Source organism: Centrocercus urophasianus, unplaced genomic scaffold, assembly GCF_019232065.1.
Source record: "Centrocercus urophasianus isolate 14NV4802_14NV808 unplaced genomic scaffold, USGS_Curo_1.0 seq_9, whole genome shotgun sequence".
In the NCBI taxonomy this organism is placed as follows: Eukaryota; Metazoa; Chordata; class Aves; order Galliformes; family Phasianidae; genus Centrocercus; species Centrocercus urophasianus.
In genome coordinates, this window is record NW_024885532.1 from 12,227,986 (window position 1) to 12,237,671 (window position 9,686).

A 9,686-nucleotide genomic window follows, 5' to 3' on the forward strand; every position below is an offset into this window, starting at 1 on the left:
GGGAGGGAGGGACTGAGGAAGTAGAAGTGTAGTAAAAGAATCATTAAGCTAATACTAAGACAGCATGAAAAATAATAAGCATGTCAATATTCTGTTAAGAAAAAGGTGAGCATGAAGTTTTCTATAAAACCTGACCTATCATCAGCAGATTTCTCTTGAAGATTCTGTTATACTTGAATACTCATGGTCTATTTCTTGGTTAATAAAGAATCAGAAAATACTGTGTCCCTGCATATATGCCTGCTGATATTTCAGTCAAGTATTATTTAATTTATGTTTTGATTCTTTCTGTAATCCCAGCCTGAGAGTAGCCCTGGATAATGTGTTACAGCTGTGGGCACTATGAATTAAGTTTTCTATCATCTTTTTTATGCCAGTCCATTGACTTGGCTGCAGAATAAATTGGCCTCATCTTCTCATCCAAAGAATATGCTGGCAGTGTGTGAAGCATTATTGCCACTGAACAAATCAGTGATTAAACTTAACAGGAGTATTCCATTAAGTCCCCAAATTAGAGAAAGAAGATTCCAAACTAGAGTAGATTCAGCAAGGGAGAATGAGCAAGAATGAAGACTGACTCTACAGGTCAGTTAATGAATGCTGTTAGAGACAATATTGATTTAGATGATCCTTGGCCTTGACATAATTCTTATATTGCTAGGATAAAAAATAATAATAATAATTCATGTTTATACTGTACAGATTTCAACAAGGTTTACATTGACAAGTAATTCAGACATTGCAGTAAGGATTTTAATGCAAGACACAGTCTTCAAAGAATACTTAGAAAGCTGTCACCCTTGCATTTTAAAATCTGTAGTGCCCACAGTATAGACATGGTGTATAGATCCTTCTGCCTACAAAAGCACTCTGAACAGAATACAATATATAGTTTTTTGAAAATACGAGAGAACAAAATGAATTTAAATGCATTTAAATTTATTAAGAATACAATAGGAGGTGGGAAAGAAAGGTGAAAATATTTTAGTAAAAGAGGATTTAGAACTCTTTTCTAGTGAAAAACAGTGTGTGGGGGAAAGCATCCAAAAAGAAATAGCTGGCTATAAGACATAAGATGTTTGGTAGAAGAATTTTGTAAGATGGGAGGATGGATAGTCATGCAGTGATAAACTGCATTACCCAGAAGGTCCTTCACAGACTTAGGTACCTATCCAAGGCAGAAATAATTTCCAAGGAATTATTACCAGATATTATTAAAATATATTTCAATGACACCTTATCAATTCACAAAAGTTAAGATCTAAGGTAGTTGCTTTTTATGTATATTTTAAGAACATCTGTTCTGCCTAGATAAGATGGAGATTTTTATGAAGTTTTCAAATTATTTTTATCCCAAAGAATGCTGTGGAAGAACGAAAGTAACTAACTGAATATTAGTTATAATAATGTACAAAAAGCTGTATCATATATTTCATTATGGCCTCTATCTATGCAGTTAAGCTACTCCAGATTTTTCAGTCAAGTTATAATTTGTGCTGGAGATGAGAGAATCGGGCTTGGGTTTTATTTCTGAAGCCTCACATTATTTAGAGAGATCACTCATTGACTCCATAAAATGATAGGCATAAAATAACAACCATGTACCTAATCACCTAGCTGCATTGCTTCAGAATGAAAACGTTACTGAAGTGATTGGTGAATTGATTTTGCCATTTACTATGGGTTTCCAGCAAACATTTCTTTCATTCAATAGGTAGCACTGACCCATATAAAGACTCTGATCTTTATCCTAGATATTTATCTTTGATACAATTTTTTTCTTATCATTTTAGAATTCCATAACAGGAGTATACGCATCATCACATATAAAGACCAGTGGTGTCAAATACATGTCAATATAGGCAGGTAAATGATGTTGCAGACAGGTTCTGGGCATGCAGCTGTTAAATTTGCATTCAAATAACCAGCTATGCCATTAATTTGGAGCCCTTGTTCCTGCATCTCTGAAAAGCCAGGAAATGAACATCACAATGCTTTTGGGAGGTCAAGAAGTATTGCCATAGGAAAGAGTAAACTGACACTCAGCATTCTAATGTATTTCTCCATGTTCTTTGAATCCTTGACAGAAAGTAGTAAAGTTATGATGATTCATTTTTGAAGCACCTGTTTCATACTGGCTAATGTCAAAATGGGATCACTAGGTCTATCCTGACCTCTTACCTACCAGAAAAATCTATATTTCAATCAGCTTTGTTCATGTTGGGCTCTGTGGTTTATTTTAGGAAAATGTATGTAATTGCTGAGGAAACAAGTTGTTATATATTGTAGGGATGACTAAAAACCAATGAAATTGCATTCAAACTAAAAAATTAAATTGTTCCTGAGCACCAGTACCAAAGTGCTTTTGCTTACCCTTGTCAGAGGTCCAGTTCTTGCTCTAGGACACTCAGCAACATACAACATGATTTCCAGACATTGTCTGTCCAGAACGTAATCCTTTGTTCTGGGAGATAAGAGATTTGAATCAATTAGAGAACCATAGAATGCTCCCAGTCACATTTAGTTTCCTAACACACTCATGACATTTTGTATACTACTTAAGTGCAAGAAAATTATTGAAGCACCCTGACTAAATGATTCTACGAAGAACAAATTGTATCTGCAGTACCAGGAAAACACTGGACATGGTGCCTGTCTTTCTGATGTCAAATGTGATAATCAGTCCCACATGCGTAGGAGTGACACACACGCACAAAACATATGATCATAAAAAATAAAGAATTACAAGGATTCACCAATTTCTTGTTATTCAAAAATCGGGTATAACTGTATGATTATCATAATGAGCCTGTATGGTTAACAGCAAATAGAATGTGAAAATGTCTAGAGATGGATGTCTTAATAAACAAACAAACAAACAAACAAATAAATAAATTCTTAATGATTTAATCTATCAGAGTCTCAAAGCAGCACTTTAATGTCATTTTGGTAAACGGCTACAATACTATTGCAACTTAACTCGGCAGGCAGATAAGCACCACAAAGTGCTTATCTACTCCTACAAAATTTATCTACTCCTCCCTCCTAGTAACTTTAAAATCAGTATTCTGGGATGTGGTATTTAGTGCAATTTTACTTGCAATGTGTTGAAATACCAGGTTTTTGATTGATTTGTTTTTACATGGAAAGATTTGAAATTACTGTAGTATAGTTTGGAACATAAACTGAATATAATTTACTAAATCTTAAATAAGAGTCAACTTCTCAGAAGTGAGAGGGAATTGCAAATTTCATCTAATTCACAATGAAATAAACAGAATAGTGATTATCTCTAAAATGAAATTATTCACAGATGTCTAGGCTAGAAAGGAATTAACAAAAATCTGACACTGAAGAAACAACAAAATCATTTCTGTCCCAAGGTCTACACTACACCATTAAGCTCTTGTAGCCCAGGAGAACACTAATTGCCTCTATTGCTTCTTATCTTTCATAACAGAAGATGTGAGTCTGAGATATTAGGAATATATGAAAGGAGCCGTACTCAGGATATACTTCATTACTGTGATTTGAAACAGTCTTGCTTATCATTGATGAAGTCTGTCTGGTGTCTTTTCGGTTCTGCAGAGACCCTGCACAATCTTTCATGCTGCATTCAAGTCTCTTGCCTTTTCACAGAATCACAGAACGGACAGGGTTGGAAGGGACCTCAAGGATCATCAAGCTCCAACCCCCCTGCCACATGCAGGGCCACCAACCTCCACATTTAATAATAGATCAGGCTGCCCAGGGCCCCATCCAACCTGGCCTTGAACACCTCCAAGGACGGGACATCCACAACCTCTCTGGGCAGCCTGTTCCAGTACCTCACCACTCTCTGGGTAAAGAATTTCCCCCTGATGTCTGACCAAAATCTCCCCACCCTCAACTTAAAACCATTTCCCCTCGTCCTACACATATTAACCCTTTCAAAGAGTTGATTCCCGTCCCCTCTGTAGGCTCCCTTTAGGTATTGGAAAGCTGCAATAAGGTCACCCCGCAGCCTTCTTTTCTCCAGGCTGAACAAGCCCAGCTCCCTCAGCCTGTCCTCATAGGGGAGGTGCTCCAGTCCCCTGATCATCCTAGTGGCCCTCCTCTGCACCCTCTCCAACAGCTCCCTGTCATTTTTGTACTGCAGGCTGCACACTTGGATGCAGTATTCCAGATAGGGCTTCACAAGGGGCTCCCTGTCCCTGCCACCCCTCTTTTGATGGACCCCAGGATACCATTTGCCCTCCAAGCCGCAAAAGCACACTGTTGGCTCATATTAAGTTTTTAGCTGTTAATCTTATGCCTCTTGGATTGTAAGGCTTAATCTGATGACCTAATCTTTCAACTCCTTCACAGTAAAATGATGGTTTTTTTAAATTAAAATTAATTTGTCCTATATTTTATTCTATTTCACTCAAAGTTGCCTTCTGAACTTATATTCCACAAATTAACATCTTTCGTTATTTCCTTGACCATGTCCTCTTGCATTCATTTTTAGTTTTGCTGATGATGTTGTTTTATAATCATTTTATGAGAAAAAATCAACCACAATTGCCACAATATTCTTAAATGCTAATATGTTAATGTCCTAAATTATACATAACTATAAGGATTTATCTCTGAATTAGGAGTAGAGTCATGCCAACTTATTTTCACTTGAGAAAATGATGCCTAAGCTTAGCTTAAGATGTTTAGCATCTTAGTGTTAACCTTCTTCCATTTCCAGAGATGAGCATATGATTACTATTTTCCTAGCTTTGCAGATGAACATGAGCCCATCTTCAAGCCTTTGCAAAAGTAAAATTTTCAAAACAGAGATTTTTATCTTTGTTTGAATTACTTATAACTTAGTTCCTTATTTCAACTAATCTCTTTAAATTCTGTCATAAATGTTAATTCTATGTTGTGCTTCCAACTGAGAATAGATACAATACAGATGAAAAGTATAGATGAAGAAACAGCCTGTACAGTTCTGTAATTTGTATTTAAGTATGGTTTTTATAGAAAACCAAAGAATCATTGCATATGAATCCTGTTTGCTGTGCTTTCCTTTACATTCCTGTCTCTTGAAATAACACTAAAACTGGTAAGGTGGATATTAAGCATGTTATTTTGGTAACTGCATATTAATAGCCCTTCTAAATTAATCAGAAGTTTCAAGTCACTAGGGAAAAATAAATAGTTAAGTGAGGCTGATAATATAATGCAGTGCTATACAACCCAGGGAGAATTAAAGAATCATGTATTGATTATCTGCTGTAGCAAAACAAAGTGTTTTTTTTTTCTCTTCTAATACAAATTAAGTATTTATGTGTAATGTGGCCAGTGTTCTGTGAAGATATTACTTCAAGAAGAGTGTGGCAGAAACATAAGTTTACAATGGCTTGGAAGCAATGTAAACCTATATAATAATGAACAATGTAACTGATAACAAAGACTTACTTTATTGTGGAAACAGTCAATTCAAAAAAGTCTTTTTTTTTTTTTTTTTTTTTTTCTGAAAACAATTCCTGTATGAAAGATAGGACAAGATGATACCATTTTCAGGATGTCACATTAAATGATTTGCTTCTGAATGATCAAAAAATACTAATTTTTTAATTATTCTGATTAACCTGTAGGTATTATGAGAGATGAGGTGAATAACAATGAGATGCCTTATTGATAGATTATGTTATTGGAGGATTAGGAGATCCTAACTTCATAATACACGAATTTACAATTTGCCCAAATTAAGTGGAGTTCGATTTCAGCTACATGAAATATTCCTACACATATTCAACTGCATGACCAATGAGGGGAAAAATTATAATTATCTGAATTAGTAAGGTTTTCTTGTTTATTTGTTATGGAAGCTTCCAGTTGGCATGTAAGAAATTTTCCTTGTTAGTCTGGAGAGATGCAGCAATGTAAGAAAACCATTACTTGCATTTATGCTCAAGCTATCTTGAGATGCAATTAAAAACATCACATAAAGGAAAAGTATGGAAATTCCATTACTCTGAAGACTTCTGTAAGGGGAAATATAAAGATAAAAGCATCTATCTCCCCAACATCTTATTTCACTTTCATATGCATGAAAAGGCTCATTGACTCTAAATATTAATTCTTTTACTCAGAGCATGTAACAGACCAAGTAAGTTTTCCCACACTTTGTAGAAAAGCTTCATAACATAGCAGAGATTCTAGTTCATAAGTTCTCAAAATTTCCCAAATTATCTTCTGCTCAAGTACACACTTGAATGCTTGAATAAATATGTTGAGATGTATGTGAAAGAAAATTAGTATTGAGATCCTTGTTCATGCAACAGAATGGTCACCTAATTTAAAATCAAATAGGTTCTTGTAAATTAAATCCCTAATGAGGAATGAGTTGACATGTAAGATGCAAAGTCCACACAATTACCTTCTTCACCAAAATTTCTTGGGATCTTTTTTAAAACTTTGGGTAGTACTTGGTTGGGTGGGTTAATCTTGGCTGTCTGCCAGGCTCTCAATCAGCTGATCTCTTGTTTTGTGTCTATACTGGGACAAAGGAGAATAGAAAAACTCACGGGTCAAGATGAGGACACGTATATAATTTACCAATTGCGACCAATTACCAATTATGATCAATAGGCAAAGCAACCTCAAATTAAGCAAAATTATTTTCATTTGTCACTTAAAATAAGCTTAGGTGGTGAGAAGCAAAAGCAAAAACAACTTTTCACTTTGCTCTCTTTTTTTTCCTAGGCTTGACTTCACTCTCTCATTATGACTCTTCTAACTTCTTCTTCCCCAACAATCCTGGAATTGTCTGTGTCCAGCACAGGATAGCCCCAGCCTCTCCTCATACAGTAAACCTCTGCAGCTACTTCTCCATCAGGCATTTCTATATATGTAAGTATGTATATAAGTACTATAAGTATTTTTTATATACTTTATAAACTTTTAGATACTTTTATATACTATACTTATACTTTTTACTGTAAGTATTTTTGTATAAGTATACAAAATATAATATAAATTATATTATTTATATTATGAATTATAGTATAGAAATATATATATGCAATATATAGAGAGACACATTAATATGTGTGTGCATTCTCATGTGTACAAAATGATAACTAGGGAAGGGCTTGAAGGAAGTATGAATGTTATTTTTATGTTGCAAGTGCCATGAAACTCTGGATTAAAAAGTATAATCAATACTATTATATGTCTTTATTTAAGGGAGATCATGTTAAATGCCCAGTGCTTCATCTGAGAGTATCATAAACAGTTCATCTGGTTGAAAATTTAACTCCTTAGTGCTATCACTATCAGGAAGATGGATTTATGCCTTTCAGATAAGTAAACTCCAACATATCTGAAGTATTTGAGTAACCTAACAGTTACTCTATGTTTATTCTACCTCTTTCCTTCCCTCTATTTCTTTTGCCAAGCTTTTTCACTCACAGAATCACAGAATTGTATGGCTTGGATGGAACCTCTAGAGATCATTGTATCCAACATTCCTGCTAAAACAGGTTCCCTACAGCAGATTACAGAGGAAAGAATCCAGAGAAAGAGGCTCTATGCCTTCTCTGGGCAGCTTGTTCCAGTGCTCTGTAACTCTGATGGTTCTTCTTTGTTCGTCCTTGTTATTTCACTCAAGTAACAAGTTTCTAAAACTATATTTCTGCACAAAATAAAATACTGGTAAAGCACATATAAGCACAATTTGATTATTATTTTACCATTTTATCTGCATAGTCTGGATTCAAAACTGTCAAAGGAAAAAAGTTAATTTGCTTCAAGTAAATTTGAGAGAATACTTACATATGATTTCATTAGATTGCCTTTTGTCATCAGCGTGGCTGAGGGTTCAGAGGTGTTCTTTTGCCACCAGTCATTATCTGTTCTTCACTCCTGCAGTAAATAATGTACATATAAGATAGCTCTGATTAAAACTCAGGGAATTAATTATTCCAAGTTTCTTCAAAGCAGTAGAACTCACTTGCCCTTATTATTTTCCCGTAGAAGATACGCTTAAATATTAGCAACTCTACCTGAAGAAATCCATCACAGAATACAGAATTCTCAGGAATACCAGGATAAATCATAAAATAAAAAATCCTTTATGAAGAATACACAAACTTTATCCCTATTCAACCACGTATATTGAATCATCAGTGAAAGAATATTTTAGCACATACCTGAAGAATATTTCTCCTAACTTTCAATCATTAAACTAAAATTGACTGATCATTAGTAAATATATTACCTCTATCTATTAAAAAAAAAATTATCTTTCTACAATCTGTATCAGCAGTTGGCAATTTTGAGTGATTGGACCAATTTGCACAAACCAAAATGCCTTAAAAGAGCTTAATTTTCACTGTTGGGACATTCAAAATTTTCTGCAAGAACTCTTCAATGATGTGTTAAGCTAAGCTCTCACTGATGAAAGATCATAATAACTAATTATTAAAAATAACTGACTTTAAAACTCTTACATTTGTTTTTAGCAGATATTTCTGTATATAGATTTAACTATCTTTGTCAGTTATACCATAGTTAGAAATATTTTCACCTACCCGTTCACTTTTGTTATCTTCCAACAAGCTTCTATCCTGGATTTCCAGATAACACTTGGTAAAATATTATACAGTGCTTATTATGTTCCTTATCCTGAAAAGGAAGATAAGTGGAAAGGTACTTAATCACCCAAGGCTCTTTATAAAGAAATTCTTCTCATTGTTTCAGTGCAAATAATGCATGATAAAAACTTTGATTAATGTGACGTATTTCAATTAATTTGATCTTATGCATGCTATGTAATATCTGATTAACAGGGAATAAAGTTCTTTTGATATTAGTTAAAGGTAAGATTTCAAAGCAATGCAAAGATGTTTTACTTCTACTGATGTTTACAAAAGTTGTCTGACCAAAGTCACGCATATTACATTCAAAATTCACACTACTAATTAATTAAGAAACTAAACTTCATGAGCACTACTGACAAGTTGAGTTAGGGTGGATCAGAGTAAAATGTCTATTTCTATACAGTTGCTATACTGTATGCAGTACACACGATGTCTTACAAGCTTTGTCCTTTACATTTGTGCACCTTTAAAACTATATAAAGAAAGATGTCAGTTCAGTAATTCTGCCTGGAAAATGACAGTATTTAAAAATAAATATAATTAAACAGAGGAAAAATCCTTTTCGTTGTATATTTTGAAAGCATGCATACACAACACAATAAATTATTCACATACTTTAGCAGCAGGATGCCTATCTTCAACTAAAATTATTAACAACACATCACTTTAAAAGGCTTTCTGTGCAAAAATAAAATATTTAAGTTTATTGTATATTTAAAACCAGTGTTGTTTATTTACAAAAGTTACAGAAACTGTAACTTTTCTTATTGTTGTTACATTTACACTGGTGTGTAAAAACAAGGTGATGTAAGCATGCTGCTATAACTTTTCAAGTTCTTTCATATGGTAAAAATCTCCCCAAGAACACCCTCCCCATGACACAAACAACAACAACAAAAAACAACAATCATAGCACCACCACAAGTACTACCACCACCAAACATTAAAGTCTCATTCAAGAATGTACTGCAAGATAGGAGATTAATTCAGATTGATATGCCTGATGCTTCCTTTCAAATTATATTAATGGTTAAAAGTTGCACAAAAAAAAAAAAAAAAAAAAAA

General features: G+C 34.0%; 1 long non-coding RNA gene across 1 annotated transcript in view; it reads right to left on the reverse strand.

Annotated features, from left to right (window-relative positions):
• LOC122171411 overlaps positions 1-7,879 on the reverse strand; it is a 14,164-nt gene extending 6,285 nt beyond the window's left edge. Inside the window, exons 1-3 of the long non-coding RNA XR_006171997.1 lie at positions 7,795-7,879; positions 6,398-6,516; positions 2,374-2,464 (exon numbers count right to left, since the gene is read on the reverse strand). This is a non-coding gene — a long non-coding RNA (uncharacterized LOC122171411). The remainder of the gene's footprint in view (positions 1-2,373; positions 2,465-6,397; positions 6,517-7,794) is intronic.
• Between the last annotated feature and the right edge of the window lie 1,807 nt (positions 7,880-9,686).